The 17,526-nt window shown below is 47.5% G+C and overlaps 1 pseudogene; it reads right to left on the bottom strand.

Moving 5' to 3' along the window:
• Positions 1 to 14,836: 14,836 nt before the first annotated feature.
• LOC139229875 (zinc finger protein 271-like) overlaps positions 14,837 to 17,526 on the bottom strand; it is a 33,669-nt pseudogene continuing 30,979 nt past the window's right edge.

Here is a 17,526-nt window from a genome sequence, read left to right as displayed (position 1 = left end):
GGAAGGGTGGAACCAGTTGAGGGCAGTCTCGTTGAGCTGATCCATGGAAAAGAGGCATGGAGTAGAATGGTTTGGTCAACCGTGTCAAAGACTGCGGAGAATGACGAGGACAGATAGTGCGCCACTGTCAGAGGATGTCATTTGTGACTTTGGTTAAGGTTGTGGGAGGGGTACAACACCTGTTTGGAGATTTCAGACAGGAAGTCATGTGAAAGATTGGCACAGATTTGTGAAGTGACAACATGTTCAAGGAGTTTGGTGAGGTAAGGAGGCTCTTTGAGGAGGGGCTGATCATATGCTCTCTCAGGTATCTGGTGATCAACTGCACTTCCAGTATCTGGTGATCACATGATCTCTCAAGTATCTGGGGGTCACATGATCTCCCTCAAGTATCATGGAATCATAGAAATTTGCAGCACGAAAGGAGGCCATTTCGACCCATCGTGTCCGCGCCGGCCGACCAAGAGCTATCCAGCCTAATCCCACATTCCAGCTCTTGGTCTGTAGCCTTGTAGGTTACAGCACTTCAAGTGCTCATCCAAGTATTTTTTAAATGTGGTGTTTCTGCCTCTATCACCCTTTCAGGCAGTGAGTTCCAGACCCCCGCCACCCTCTGGGTAAAGATATTTCCCCTCATATCTCCTCTAAACCTCCCCCCAATTACTTTAAATCTATGCCCCTTGGTTGTTGACCCCTCTGCCAAGGGAAACAGGTCCTTCCTATCCACTATATCCAGGCCCCTCATAATTTTGTGCACCTCAATCAGGTCTCCCCTCAGCCTCCTCTGTTCCAAAGAAAACAGACCCAGCATCTCCAATCTTTCCTCATAGCCAAAATTCTCCCGTCCAGACAACGTTCTTATAAATCTCCTCTGCACCCTTTCCAGTGCAATCACATCTTTCCTGTAGTGTGGTGACCAGAACTGCACACAGTACTCTAGCTGTGGCCTAACCAGTGTTTTATACATCAACATCATAGGCAGTCCCTTGGAATTGAGGAAGACTTGCTTCCACTCTTAGCATGAGTTCTTAGGTGGCTGTTCAGTCCAGTACGAGAACCACAGTTTCTGTCACAGGTGGGGCAGACAGTGGTTGAAGGAAAGGGTGAGTGGGACAGGTTTGCCGCATGCTCTTTCCACTGTCTGTGCTTGGTTTCTGCACACTCTCGGTGACGAGACTCAAGGTGCTCAGTGCCTTTCCGGATGCTCTTACTCCACTTAGAGCGGTCTTTGGCCAGGGACTCCCAGGTGTCAGTGGGGATGTCGCACTTTATCAGGGAGGCTTTGAGGGTGTCCTTGTAACGTTTCTGCTGCCCACCTTTGGCTCGTTTGCCGTGGATGAGTCCGAGTAGAGCGCTTGCTTTGGAAGTCTCGTGTCTGGCATGCGAATTATGTGGACCTCCTGCGGCGACTCGACGCAACCTGGGCCTCCCGACTGGACCACCTGCGGCGACTGGGCATGACCTGGGCCTCCCGACTGGACCACCTGCGGCGACTGGGCATGACCTGGGCCTCCGGCTGGACCTCCTGCGGCGACTGGGCATGACCTGGGCCTCCCGACTGGACCTCCTGCGGCGACTGGGCATGACCTGGGCCTCCCGGCTGGACCTCCTGTGGCGACTGGGCATGACCTGGGCCTCCCAGCTGGACCTCCTGCGGCGACTGGGCATGACCTGGGCCTCCCGGCTGGACCTCCTGCGGCGACTGGACATGACCTGGGCCTCCCGGCTGGACCTCCTGCAGCGACTGGGCATGACCTGGGCCTCCCGGCTGGACCTCCTGCGGCGACTGGGCATGACCTGGGCCTCCCAGCTGGACCTCCTGCGGCGACTGGGCATGACCTGGGCCTCCCGGCTGGACCTCCTGCGGCGACTGGACATGACCTGGGCCTCCCGGCTGGACCTCCTGCGGCGACTGGGCATGACCTGGGCCTCCCAGCTGGACCTCCTGCGGCGACTGGACATGACCTGGGCCTCCCGGCTGGGCCTCCTGCGGCGACTGGGCATGACCTGGGCCTCCCGGCTGGACCTCCTGCGGCGACTGGGCATGACCTGGGCCTCCCGGCTGGACCTCCTGCGGCGACTGGGCATGACCTGGGCCTCCCGGCTGGACCTCCTGCGGCGACTGGGCATGACCTGGGCCTCCCGGCTGGACCTCCTGCGGCGACTGGGCATGACCTGGGCCTCCCAGCTGGACCTCCTGTTTTATACAGTTCAAGAATCACCTCCTTGCTCTTGTATTCTATGCCTCAACTAATAAAGGTAAATATTCCATATGCCTTCTTAACCACCTTATCTACCTGGCCTGCTACCTTCACGGTTCTGTGGACATGCACTCCAAAGTCCCTTTGTTCCTCTACACTTTTCAATGTGTATTCCCGGGAACATCGTGAGCTGCCCCGACCTGTGTGAGAACACCACCGCAGGTCGGGGCTATAAATGGAGCTGGAGCACCGGGCCCTGGAACATCGTGGGCGAAGGTGCGGCGAATGAGAGTACGGGGTCCAGAAGAGCCGAGGGCCCAGGGGCTGCACAGACCTGCCCACACTGCGATATGTGTGCGCACTAGGTCCGTGCAGCAGAGCAAGTCTCTAGTCATCCTGGTTTATCCTTGCCACTGGATAAAGGCCTAGCTCTGTCAAGCCCGTGTGATGGCTGATCTGCAACGGTGAAAAGAAATCCACACACAGTCATCTTCCACTCCCTCAATTGGAGTTCAGGACTGGAACATCGGGTCCTTCATTGAAACATCTGTGAACTCTTGTGGAAGCAAGTCATCCTCGTTCGAGGGACCGCCTATGAGACCTCCCCAAATGCATTACCTCACACTTATCCGGATTAAATTCCATTTGCCACTGTTCTGCCCACCTGACCAGTACATTGATATCTTCCTGCAGTCCACAGTTTTCTTCTTCATTGTCAACCACACGGCCCATTTTAGTATCATCTGCAAACTTCTTAATCATACCCCCAACATTCAAGTCCAGGTCATTGATATATATCACAAAAAGCAGGAGACCCAACACTGAGCCCTGCGGAACCCCACTGGATACAGCCTTCCAGTCACAAAAACACCCATCAATCATTACCCTTTGCTTCCTGCCTCTGAGCCAATTTTGGATCCAATTTGTCACTTTGCCCTGGATCCCATTACTTTCATGACCAGTCTGCCATGTGGGACCTTATCAAAAGCTTTGCTAAAATCCGTATACACTGCATCATATGCACTGCCCTCATCGACCCTCCTGGTTACCTCCTCGAAAAATTCAATCAAGTTAGTCAGACATAACAAATCCGTGCTGACTATCTTTGATTAATCCGTGTCTTTCAAAATGAAGATTTATCATGTCCCTCAGAATTTTTTCCAATATTTTTCCCACCAGAGGTTAGGCTGACTGCCCTGTAACTACTCAGTCTATCCCTTTCTCCCTTTTTAAACAAAGGTACCACATTAGCAGTCCTCCAGTCCTCTGGCACCACACCTGTAGCCAGAGAGGATTGGAAAATGATGATCAGAGCCTCTGTTATTTCCTCTTTTGCTTCACTTAACAGCCTGGGAGACATTTAATCCGGGCCTGGGGATTTAACCACTTTCAAAGCTGCTAAGCCCCCTAATACTTCCTCTCTCACTATGTTTATCTCGTCTAATATTTCACACTCCTCCTCCCTCATTGCAAAGGCTGCATCGCCGCTCTTTTGTGAAAACAGATGCAAAGTATTCATTAAGATTCCTATCCACGTCTTCTGCCTCCACACACAGATTTCCTTTACGGTCTCTAATAGGCCCCACTCTTTCTCTAGTTATCCTCTTGCTCTTAACGTATTTATGAAACATCTTTGGGTTTTACCTGATTTTACTTGCCAATATTCTTTCATGCTCTCTTTGCTTTCCTGATATCTTTTTTAATTGCACCCCTGCACTTTTTATACTCTAGAGTTTCTGCAGTGTTGAGCTCTCGGTATCTGTCATAAGCTTCCCTTTTTTCCTTATCTTACTCTGTATGTCCCTTGACATCCAGGGGGCTTTAGATTTGTTAGCCCCACCCTTTTTTCAGTCCACTTTGGCCAAATCCCATTTCAGCTCAGCAAAATTGGCTTTACCCCAATTGAGAACTTTTATTCCTGGTCCACCTTTGTCCTTTTCCACAACTACCCTGAATCTTACTGGTGATCACATGATACCTCAGGTATCTGGTGATCATATGATACCTCAGGTATCTGGTGATCATATGATCGCTCATCTAGTGATCACATTAATCTCTCATCTATGATCGCATGATCTCAGGTATATGGTGATCACATGATCTCAGGTATCTGGTGATCACATGATCTCCCAGGTATATGGCGATCACATGATCTAAGGTATATGTTGGTCACATGATCTCTCAGGTATTTGGTGATCACATGATCTAAGGTATATGTTGGTCACATGATCTCTCAGGTATCTGGTGATCACATGATCTCCCAGGTATATGGTGATCACATGATCTAAGGTATATGTTGGTCACATGATATCTCAAGTATCTGCTGATCACATGATCTCAGGTATTTGGTGATCATATGATTTCTTAGGTATCTGGTGATCACATGATCTCTCTCAGGTATCTGGTGATCACATGATCTCCCAGGTCATATGCTTTCTGAAGCATACATAGAAATTACAACTGAATTACAATTCAGTCCGGTTTGTCCATGTCAACACTGACCCTTCACATGAGAAAATAATCCTAATCATGTTTATCTTTCCTATTTGCACATCTCTTTATCCCCTTTCCTTCATCCACCTATCAAACCTAACCTTTACAGAATGGCAAGCAGTGACTAATGGAGTGCCGCAGGGCTCCGTGCTGGGACCCCAGCTCTTTACAATATACATCAATGATTTGGATGAAGGAATTGAGTGTAATATCTCCAAGTTTGCAGATGACACTAAACTGGGTGGCGGTGTGAGCTGTGAGGGGGACGCTAGGAGGCTGCAGGGTGACTTGGACAGGTTAGATGAGTGGGAAAATGCATGGCAGATGCAGTATAATGTGGATAAATGTGAGGTTATCCACTTTGGGGGCAAAAACGCAAAGACAGAATATTATCTGAATGGCAGCAGATTAGGAAAAGGGGAGGTGCAACGAGACCTGGGTCTCATGGTTTGCCAGTCATTGAAAGTTGGCATACAGGTACAGCAGGCAGTGAAGAAGGCAAATGGTATGTTAGCCTTCATAGCTAGGGGATTTGAGTATAGGAGCAGGGAGGTCTTAATGCAGTTGTACGGGGCCTTGGTGAGGCCTCACCTGGAATATTGTGTTCAGTTTTGGTCTCCTAATCTGAGGAAGGACGTTCTTGCTATTGAGGGAGTGCAGCGAAGGTTCACCAGACTAATTCCCAGGATGGCAGGACTGACATATGAGGAGAGACTGGATCAACTGGGCCTTTATGCACTGGAGTTTAGAAGGATGAGAGGGGATCTCATAGAAACATATAAGATTCTGACAGGATGGGACAGGTTAGATGCGGGTAGAATGTTCCCGATGTTGGGGAAGTCCAGAACCAGGGGACACAGTCTTAGGATAAGGGGTAGGCCATTTAGGACTGAGATGAGGAGAAACTTCTTCACTCAGAGAGTTGTTAACCTGTGGAACTCCCTGCCACAGAGAGTTGTTGATGCCAGTTCATTGGATATATTCAAGAGGGAGTTAGATATGGCCCTTGCGGCTAAAGGGATCAAGGGGTATGGAGAGAAAGCAGGGAAGGGGTACTGAGGGAATGATCAGCCATGATCATATTGAATGGTGGTGCAGGTTCAAAGGGCCGAATGGCCTACTCCTGCACCTACTTTCTATGTTTCTATCCCTAAATTTTGACATAATTTCTGCCTCAACCACCAACTCTGGGAATGAAATCCACAGCCGATTCTGCTATGAACTCTTTTGTTTCTGTTGTGTTTGTTTTTACATTAGTCGGTGTCTCTCCGATTTTATTCTCTCATTGATCTTTTTTTGTTTATCCATCTCGTTCAGCCCTATGTGTATCTGTATTTCCCTGCCCCAATAGCGATGTTTATAAGATGCTGATTCAGCTTTCCCTGCATTTCCTTACAATCCCAGTCTGGGGCAAGTTAATAGTTACAGCCTGAGCTGATTCACTTTGGTCGTAGTCTTGTTCTATGTTAAACGAGTTAATTCCCTCCTGCCAGAGATGGAGTCAGACACCAGCGTCACAGGCACACTTGTGGATATCTGAACGGAATATATGGAATTAAGGACAGTAAAGTAAACGGGATATATGAAAATGTATAAGCCATGGAAGAATAGCTGGGAGAATGTCAGATTGCAAATAGTGCAACATCAGCATAGCTAACAGTCTGTCTCAAGGTTTCAAGTCACTAATCCTGCCAATATCTAATTGCAACATGAAATAAATTGCAAGGTCTCAGTTAATAGTCACACCACTAGATTGAAACATTTAGAGGCAATGCTTGAGCTTTCATAAAAACATCTCATATAGATTGACTAATGAGTGGCTGAGTTAGACTGTCAATCCATTTGTATTTTGTTATCTGATTTCAAAACTGTATAACTGTTAACGCTTTACGATGTAACTTCACTTATCCGTAGGGAGTGTGTACGCTCTATCGAGATAGGTCTTACTGGCCGGTAATAATAAAGACTGCTTTGTTCAAAGCACAAGAGGTATTCGACTCAGTAATTTTACTGAACCAGATTGAGGTAAAAGAATCCAGGAATTAACATTTGGTGTCAGAAGTGGGATCTCAACGGACGACTGCCGAAAACTTGCGAATTAAGAGCCAGACTAGCCTTGGACGAGACGAGGGGAAAGTGGCCACTGGAGTGAGTATGATTTCAATACTGCTCCAGTTTCCCCCGGTTTCAAAAGTCTGAGGAAAGTTTAGCCACTCGCTGGTTCTCAGGTAGTGTCTGAACGAGATCCAGGACAATCTGGTGAATACCTTTCAAACTTAGAATAGGGATAGAGATAGGGAAATTGCGCGATGACGCAAACCAAGCGGCGACTTGGAAAGATAGGTTATAGTTAGAGCTAGATAGGGATAGATGATCAATCATGGATCCAAAAATTAATAGGAAAGAAAAGAGACTCTTGTGAATGTCTGTTTAAATGAGAAATGCTTCTGTGATTTTTACTGTAAAAAAAAGCCGGGGAGTTGTGGTTTGTTTTATCTCAAACAGAATGAAAGTTTGTTTTAACCCTTCGTAGTGTTGTCCTGTATGTGGGAAGTTTAAGAGTGTGAACCTTATTGAATTACGTATATTCGGATGATAAGTTACGGAGCCAGGAAATGTCCAAAGGATAGGTTTGTTGAAAAAATTACATGGTCCCAGTGGTTAAAAAAAAGAGAAAAACTTGTTGAAAGAAAACATTCAGAGAAGGCACAGCAAAACAACTGAGATGGATTCAAAAGGATTCAAAAAAAAAATTTATATTAAATAACACGATCTTGAGGCTGGAACAATTGAGATAACGAAAAGCAGTCCACAGCCTACGTGCCAGACTTCTCTCTAGTTATGAAAAAAAAATAACATACTAAATAGGTGCTAAAAAAAAATGTTCTGAGATTTTAAATTATGAGAAAAATTCCACTGCAGTAAAAAAAAATAAAATCACTCCTGTCCAATTGGCAGAAAAACTCCATTAAATTAGGGCTTTCATTGACTGATTGAATTTAAACTGCGCAGTAACACGAAAGGATAGGGAAATTTGGAGACTGAAAGAAATTAATTGAGGCTCATAAGAAATCAAATTTAGAAAATTAGGCTCACAGGGAATAAAATGGGGATTTAAATAGAGGATAGGTGTTCAACTCAGGTACGACGTCGACCTTGTATATCACTTGGCCCGTCTAGGCTCTGATTGAATTTTAAAAAAAAACCCCCGCAGCAACTCGGAAGGTAGGGCCGACGCAAACGCGCAGCGGCGCAGACGCACAAACAACGTGAGACGCGCAGCGGCGCGAGCGTGCGGCCGAGAGGAGAAGGGCCGAAGCGAACGCGCAGGGAAGCGAACGCGCAGTGACGTAAACGCAGTGACGCCGACGCGTAGTGATGCAGAGGCGCAGCAACGCGAATCGCGAAAGTCAGTGCTAGTGTCAGTAAGTCTTTGTAAGTCTTAACTGTTTAGAGTTTTAAGTATTTAAATCGCGCGGCGACGTGGGTAAGTGTTAGAAGTCTTTGTCTATCTTGTATTGAAATCGCGCGGCGACGCGGGTAAGTGTTAGAAGTCCTTGTTTATCTTTTAAAGTTTTAAGTATCTTAACTTGCGCGGCGACGCGAGCCACGGGTCGACGCGGACTGCGTGGCGACGTGAACTGCGAGGCAACGCGGATTGCGTGGCGACGTGAACTGCGGGGCGACGTTGGGAGTTTTAAGTATCGCGCGGCGATGCGGGTCAGTGTTAGCATTAGTAAAGTTTGTTTATTTGGAGTTAGTTAAAGTCAGTGTCAGTTTCTGTAAAGTCTGTGTCTATTTTTAAGTTTGTTTAAATTGCACGACGACACGAACGCGTAACGACACAGTAATACGAGGAGCAGTGTGAAAATGGGTAATCAGTTAGATAAAACCACGGATGCGGATAGTCCGCTACAAAAGTTGTGAGGAATTCCCTGAAAGAGCTGAAGACTTTAGAAAATTATCAGGCGCCCTGAATAAATTATTAGGGGATGACCAGTGGCTTCTAGGTGGCACTAGAAGCGTAGAGGTAGCAAAAAAAGCACAGGGATTAATTTGGAGAAGAGGACGAGGAAAAGGGGATAAAAATTTAATTGCAACCTGGCGACATTATTGTCAGAAATTAAAAGATGTATCACTTCTGTCAAGTTGGCAAACAAATGCTATTAAATTAGGACTTGCATTGACAGAGGGAACACATGTTAAAACTGTAGACGTCTTTTAAAAAAAAAAGAATGTGCGCACGAGAAACTTACTAAGAGATCCTCTGGGACCTCTGAGAAAGGTATTGACCGACTATGTAGTAAAATGGCTGGCTTTGTGTTAACCGAGGCTAATAATGAAATTGATGAGTGGCCACTGACTCAGCGCCCAACGGCGCCTCCCGCACCCCCTTGCCTCTTGCTCCAGTCCTCTTCCCAACACCCTCCACCTAACACTCCAGCAAGAGGAGTTAAAAATAACCCCATACCACCAAAGCAACAAACCCAAACTGACTCCTCATCCTCTGATAGCGATTCGGATCCCCAGTTCACAAGCAATATAGCCGAAAGGACCAGATCTCACACTCGAAAGGGCAGAACTATATCTCGATATCACAGACAGTCCCGTAAATCTTCTAGTCAATCTACCAGTCCAAGTTGTGAAAGACATAGCAAAAACCCCCGCCGATCGAGACGCAGAACTGTCAAGCAGTCAGACAGCTCTGAAACATCCTCCGGCCTAGAAATGATTTCCAAGATCCCAAAGTCCCGACACCAATTCCCTGTCAGACCAATGCCAAACCCTGATGCACAACAAGCTGCAGACCATCTCTCTATAGATGTCTGTGATCTTCAAACAACTATTTGATTGCTCACGCTATCCGGACAGATGGAAAGGGCAGTTAGATATTATTGGCAGGAAAAGAAAGGGGAGGGGGGAGGTGCGCCCCCAACCCGGGTCAAGACTGAATACGTGACTAAAAAGGAAGAGCCATCTCGGGAGGAAGGATCAATAGAACCGTAGTGTTGCATACAGGATTGGATGGATAAGCAAGGATACGGTTATACTAAACAACCAAACGGCCCGAGCCCTGCTAATAAACCTCCCTATTGTCCCCGGCATGGTATGGGAAGAGGCCGGGACTGGGTAAGAGGAATTGACTGTTTTAATTGTGGGCAGGAAGGACACTGGAATAAAAATTGCCCCTACCGTCAGCATGGAAAAGGAAGAGGAGGAAGAGGAGGGGGGCAAGGGGGGAGAGGAGGATCTTACACTAACTTCTCCCAGAACAACCTCTTTGGTCAATTGTCCCCCGATTGACTACGCAGCTTGATTGTGCAGGGATCCTCCCCGGACGACGAACCCATTCTGAATGAGTGGCAACCCTTTTTGATAATACGGGAGCCTTCATGTCTTCTGTACAATCAAAGCTTAAACTCCCTGCCTCTACTGAAACACAGGAACTTTCAGGATTCCTGGGACAAATCTCGACATTCCCAGTGTCAGAACCGGTTAAAATGGGTTACCAGGAAGAATCGGTGGAACATCGAGTTGTTATCACAACCAATCTGGACTGTAACTTGATGGCTAGAGACCTCCTTTGCAAATTCCAGTTGCATTTGGAGTGTGGAGATGATGGGATTATTGTAAAACAGGAAACCCTTAAGCGGCAGTATTATACCACTAGAACCCCTCAGTGGTGGTCTCTGGACCTGCCGCAGGCACCCTATCACGTGACCCTAGCATACGATCCCAGTGGAAAGAATCAGGACCTGCAGAACTTTTATCAGGATCACGAAGGGGAAGTGAAGGGAATTCTATTAAGGGCTAGAGTGACTGGACTGGAAAGAGAGGCAGATTTTGTGGAAGTGGATAAGAATCTGTGGAAACAGTCCCTAACAATGGCACCGCATATTGCTCGTGAAGTATTAGCCCCTCACCATGCTAAAGATTTGGGAGTTATGGTACGCAAGGCCACAGATGAGGCTGACCCTACCAGCCGGGATGTGCAAATCGTAAAACATGGCCGGACAGTCCAATTTCATGGGGACTCCGAGAAGGTCTTAACGACTCTACAGCATCATACTGGCTCGGACATACCTGACTATGTGGATCCTCATGTGTGGGCAGAGGACCCCTCCCAAGTGGGTTATACTCCCATTGATCCGATTGAGATCCCAGTGCAGGGCAATCAAGGCAATCCTAAACTGACCTTTCGGCACTGTACTGCAATTAATCTGGCCTGTTTTCTTACTGAGCCACCCCAAGATGAGGAAGAACCCAGTCATGATTGTTTATGTATGTTGACGGAAGTACTTCTATTAATCCAGAAGGTACACGAATCTCAGGATACGCCATAGTAAACCAGGAGGATCAGGTCTTGGAATCTGCCGCTTTTGAAACCGCCTATTCTGCTCAACAAGCTGAACTATTCACCCTCACCCGAGCCTGTATCTTGGCCAAAGATCTCAAAGTCAATATCTATACCGACTCTAGGTATGCCTTTGGGGTGGCCCATGATTTCGGACAATTATGGAAAAATAGGGGATTCCTAACCTCACAGGGGAATGAGATCTCATAAACAGCTAGTATCTGATTTGTTGCAAGCCCTCATGTTCCCCAAACGCATTGCCATTGTCAAATGTACCGCCCATACTACCGGAAATTCTCTGGTTGATATAGGGAATCGTTGTCCTGACCAAGAGGCCAAACAGGCCTCTCGTGACCAACAGATGGTAGTGCCCAAAATTATGAGTCAGACTAAAAATCCTGCGAAGGATAAGTTAGCCTCGGAAAAACCAATGCCAACCATCCAAGATGTTATAAAAGCACAGGAGGACGCTCCTGAAAAAGATAAACTGTTGTGGAAATATTATGCATGTACTTATGACAGTGTTTCTAAACTCTGGACCACTCCCGCGGAACAGACTTGCATATCTGACAAGTTGGCTCTATGAGTTATTGAATGTATGCATTTTGCTACTCATTGTGGAGCAAGGACCACGAATGACACACTTTTGGCTACTTGGGGGCACCCTAGACTCCAGGCGCTCACCCAGAACATCAGTAGTCGTTGCCTGGTTGGCCAGCAACATAATCCAGGGAAGGGAGTCCCCTGTGATTGGGGTAAAACACCCCTACCTGAAGGTCCCTTTGAGACATTTCAGTTGGACTACATTGAGTTGCAAAAAGTTCAGTGTTACAGATATGTGTTAGTAATAGTAGATGTGTTTAGCAGATGGATTGAAGCCTACCCTAACCTGGACAATAAGACTCAAACTGTTGTTAAGGTGTTAATGAGGGAAATTGTTCCTAGATATGAGATCTCAGCTCGACTGATGACCACCTATGTTCTTTCTCTGACTCAGGCTCTGCGACTAGTTCACAACCAGGTTCAAGATGCTCACCTCGACCTCCCAGTTTTACCCGAATTGTCCCTCGTGGCACCAGGGAAGTATGGATTCGGAAGGGATTAGAGCCACAATGGGAGGGGCCTTTTTAGGTGTCACTCACTACCCCCACTGCAGCCAAGGTTGAGGGGAAAAGTGCCTGGGTTCACCTGCACCACTGCAAGCTCATCACCATTTAAACAAATTTTGCTGGTTAGTCTAATTCCTGTTTCTGTTCCAGATCTCCTCTTCCCCATAGCTGAACAAGGCAGTTGAAGGAGGATCAGTTTGAACTTTTACCCGTAAGACAGCCAAATACACTGACGGAGACTAGAAGAAGGGAAACGGGAAAACAGAACTCTTTTTATCAGCTAAATAATTGGACTATTTATAAGATGAGACTGTGTCTGTATGCCACTGTCTGCATAATAGTGTTGATATATGACAGTTTTGGCGCACGGGAAGGAAGACAAAGGCGAGAGCTCCATGTAAACACCTTTTTGTATATGTCTTACGTTTATGCGGAAAAAGGGCACTTCACTAGATGCTGGGTGTATTCACATATCCCTATACATTCTAAAGGGGGAATTCCTTTGCGCACCGTTCCACTGACCCTAACTGAGACTGTTAGATGGATTCAAAGAAACGATATTGGAACAGGTAGCTAACCGCACTGCTGAGGCTCTGGAGGGCATCACAGCTGAAATGATAGCGATAAGGACCGTAGCATTACAAAACTGAATGGCCCTCGATTACCTGTTAGCTGAGAAAGGGGGAACGTGTGCCCTGATAGGATCTGAATGTTGCACTTACATTCCTGATAGTTCAGAAAACATAACCCACCTTGCCGATCACATAAGGAGGGAGGTGAAGAAGTTATCTACACCAGCAAAAGAACTGGGCAGGTTTGATTGGTTTCTGGGTGAATCTTGGAGATCCTATCTAATACATGGGGCAATTGTTCTCATCATAATAATTACCTGCTGTTTGATTGTTGGTTGCCTTAACCTCTGCTATAAAGTAATGATGACAAGTTAGCAGACCCTCTTGTGGTCAAGGGTTCCCGGGTTATGATCCAACAAACTAGAGAACTACTCAACAATGCAATACTCATAGAATGATCCTAAATGTTATCATAGAATGATAAAAGGGGGGATGTGGATATCTGAACGGAATATATAGAATTAAGGACAGTAAAGTAAACGGGATATATGAAAATGTATAAGCCATGGAAGAATAGCTGGAGAATGTCAGATTGCAAATGGTGCAACATCAGCATAGCTAACAATCTGTCTCAAGGTTTCAAGTCACTAATCCTGCCAATAATATCTAATTGTAACATGAAATAAATCTGCAGAATTGCAAGGTCTCAGTTAATAGTCACACCACTAAATTGAAACATTTAGAGGCAATACTTGAGCTTTCATAAAAACATCTCATATAGATTGACTAATGAGTGGCTGAGTTAGACTGTCAATCCATTTGTATTTTGTTATCTGATTTCAATACTGTATAACTGTTAACGCTTTACGATGTAACTTCACTTATCCGTAGGGAGTGTGTACGCTCTATCCAGAGAGTATATCTTCTGTCTGATAGGTCTTACTGGCCGGTAATAATAAAGACTGCTTTGTTCAAAGCACAAGAGGTATTCGACTCAGTAATTTTACTGAATCAGATTGAGGTAAAAGAATCCAGGAATTAACACACTCATTTATTCAACACCCACGTGAACACAAGTAGCTCTCCCCTGCGATGAAGCATCGATATTACAGCAGGTAAGTCGTGGGGCCTTCAGATACAGCTAGAGTTGCCAACTCTAGTTCAATGCATTCTTGGAGGGTTCATCCCATCGCCCACACTCCCGCCATTGGTCGCCCAACATGTGCATCCTCGCGGTTGAAAAGTGAATATACTCGTCAATGCACAACTGGATGGTCAGTCAAACAGCCTTTATTCCCACCGCCAATATTTTTATAACTAATAGACAATCTTGTTTAATGCCTCGATGATTGTTCTCCAAGGTATTTCCATTCCGCGATAGCAATGTTTATAAGATGTTGATTCAGCTCGCCCTGGGTTTCCGTGCACCCACCAGGATCTGCTGGTCGTAGCAGGGTCCTGGCGATCAGTCTTTAATTTGGAGACACCAGGCCAATCCTGGAGGGTTGCTGACCCTACTTACAGCAGACCTTTTATTCACCAGTTGACCCTGAGTTTACAGCAGACATTCTATTCCCCGGTGAATTTACACCAGGGGTTTCAGTTAACACCGAGTTTCAGCCAGCATTGAGCTATAACATTCACAGGGATAGCGAGGTCCTTCATTTTGACAGGTTATAAATCATCAGCACAAACGTAATTTAAACGTAGCTCAGCGGTGACTGAGAATGGTTCAAACTCCAAGGTCACGGTGCAGTTTACTCATTTCATTTATTCCCTGGTCCTCCAGCAGAAGGACCTTGTGGTCCTGTCAGTGAACTTCCCTCTGGAGTTTATGGTGCATCACCATGTGTAACTGTCTCCCTTGACGTAAACTAGAGGTGATCTAAAACTCAGCAGCCCGTGTCCTAACTCACACCAAGTCCCGTTCACCCTTCATCCTGTGCTCGCTGCCCTACATTGGCTTCAGTTAAGCAATGCCTCGATTTCAAAATTCTCATCCTTGTTTTCAAACCTCTCCATGGCCTCGCCCCCTCCCTATCTCTGTAATCTCCTCCAGCCTCACAACCCCCCCCCCCCCCCCCCGCCCCCCGAGATGCCTGCGCTCCTCAAATTCTGCTCTCTTGAGCATCCCTGATTATAATCGCTCAACAATCGGTGCCTGGGCTCCAAGCTCTGGAACTCTCTTCCTAAACCTCTCCATCTCTCTTTCCTCCTTTAAGACGCATATCTGCTTAAGGAGGTCATCTGCCATAAGTCCAGGCAGATGTGGTTAGGTGTCAAATTTTTCTCTTAGAATACGCCTGTGAAGTGCCTTGGGATGTTTTAACCATTAAAGGCGCTATATAAATACAAGTTGTTGTTGATCCTGTTCTCACTGCGGCTCAACTAGCTGGCAGCGATATGTCCTGCTCCTATACATAAACCTCACACTGTGTTCAGAGGCACCAGGTCTAATGCCACGATGACACACTTAACATGAGCCATATTACAACCAAATTCAGAAGTTCTATCGATGCTCAATGACTATTTCGTACAACTGGTGCAAGTGATTGCACTCGTATCAAGAGAGGTGCTGTCAGGCTCGATTTGAAAATCCCAGTGCTCTGGTCGAGCTACTAATTCAGAAATGTTTTACAACCCAACACTGATTGAGCTCACATCCACAGCGTTCAAATGGACCGATGGCTGCAGTGAACTGGCAGTCACATGCTGAATAAAATATCTGGTGGTCACATGGCTCCCATGGACTGCTCGGCTCAACACGAAAGTCTGAAAATGACCTGAGGACCAACGTTTGGAGATGTCTCTGAAGACCATTGCAACTCTGGAGGATCAACGTTTGGAGATGTCTCTGAAGACCATTGCAACTCTGGAGGACCAATGTTTGGAGACATCACTGAAGACCATTGCAATGCTGGAGGACCAACATTTGGAGATGTCTCAGAAGACCACTTGCAATGCTGGAGGACCAGAGTTTGCTCCAAGCCTGTGTTAGTGTGTCAGTGAAGCAGTTCTGGCAGCGTTTACACCGGCAGGAAAGAGGAGGAGCTGGTGAAACTGTTGTGGTACATGTCACTCTGGGAGGGTTTCTATCCAGTGTGGAGACCCTGGTGTAGCTCCAGAGAGGAGGAGTAGGTGAAACAGTCCTGGCACACGTCACACTGGAAGGGCTTGTCTCCTGTGTGGGTCCGCTGGTGATCCAGGAGGTCGGACAGATGGGCGAAGGCTTGGTTACAGAACTCACACCTGAACGGTCTCTCCCCTGTGTGGGTGCGCTGGTGATCCACAAGGTCAGACGACTGTGGCAAGGCTTTGTTACAGAGCTCACAGTGCAAGGCTTTCCGCCCCGTGTGGGTCCTGTGATGTTCCAGCAGGTTCAACGACCGTGTGAAGGCCCGGTCACACAGCTCACACCGGAAGGGCCTCTCTCCCGTGTGGGTCCTCTGGTGTTCCAGCAGGCGAGATGGGTGCGTGAAGGCCCGGTCACACAGCTCACACCGGAAGGGCCTCTCTCCCGTGTGGGTCCTCTGGTGTTCCAGCAGGTGAGATGGGTGCGTGAAGGCCCGGTCACATATCTCACAGCCAAAGGGTTTTTCCCCCGTGTGGATCCGGTGATGGTGACGGAGGGTGGAGGACTGGGTGAAGGCCTGGTCACAGAACCCGCACCTGAAGGGCCTCTTCCCCCGTGTGGATCCGCCGGTGTATCAGGAGGGTGGAGGACAGCGTGAAGCCTTTGTGGCAAACCTCGCAGCGGAAGGACCTCTCTCCGGTGTGCGCCCGCTGATGGACCAGGAGGGTGGATGACTTGACAAAGGCCTTGTCACAAACCTCACAGCGGAAGGGCCTCCTCCCCACCCCCCCTCCCCCGGCGTGGACGAGTTGCTCGTCCGCGGGGCCCAGCGCCTGTGCAAAGACCCCGTCAAACTGCCCGCACTGAATCGCTTTCTCGCCCATGTGGCTGCCCTGGCGTTGCAGGAGGCCCAATGACTTCATGAAAGCTATCTACGCTCCTGGTTGCGCAGATCACCTGTGGATCAGGAGGTCCTCACCCGTCAGGATCTGCCGATGGTTCATGAAATGCAATGAACCCTTGTAGCCCTCCTCACACTCGAAGCTCTCCTTACACCCCTCACCTTGAATGACCCCTCATCTCAGTGGCTGTTCCCGTGTTTCCGGAGCGTTGACGACTGTGTGAAAACCACTACTTGTTGAACCCGAGAGACTTCTTCCCAACTTCACCTGTTAACACTCCCTCCATCCCCTGGACTAACCGCTCACCCACAGCTGAACCTGAGGCAGTGTTGATTTTAATGGACGCTGGACACGGGTCAGTTTCACTTCTCTTGACCCATCAGATTTATTGGACATACTTATACTGTGGAGTTGTTCCTCGGGTGAAGGCTGGGATCTCCTCGGGTGATGGCCGGGATCTCCTCGGGTGATGGCCGGGATCTCCTCGGGTGATGGCCGGGATCTCCTCGGGTGAAGGCCGGGATCTCCTCGGGTGAAGGCCGGAATCTCCTCGGGTGAAGGCCGGGATCTCCTCGGGTGAAGGCTGGGATCCTTCTGTGGTGTCCTCTCTCTCTCTTCTGTAAAACAGTAAGATAATTTGTGATTTTCCTCCAATTCTCTCCCATGTCTGAAGGTGCTGCCCCCTCACTGGGAGACTGGTCCATGGGGAGGGTCAGCAGGCTATTAAACTGTGGTGGGATCAATGTGGCTAAATGGATTTTTGCCTAAATTGCCTGTGTTGGATATTTTAAACTTAAGACTTGCATTTCTATAGCACCTTT

The sequence above is a fragment of the Pristiophorus japonicus genome, chromosome 19 (assembly GCF_044704955.1).
Source record: "Pristiophorus japonicus isolate sPriJap1 chromosome 19, sPriJap1.hap1, whole genome shotgun sequence".
Taxonomy (NCBI): domain Eukaryota; kingdom Metazoa; phylum Chordata; class Chondrichthyes; family Pristiophoridae; genus Pristiophorus; species Pristiophorus japonicus.
This window is presented reverse-complemented; position numbering and strand designations above follow the sequence as displayed.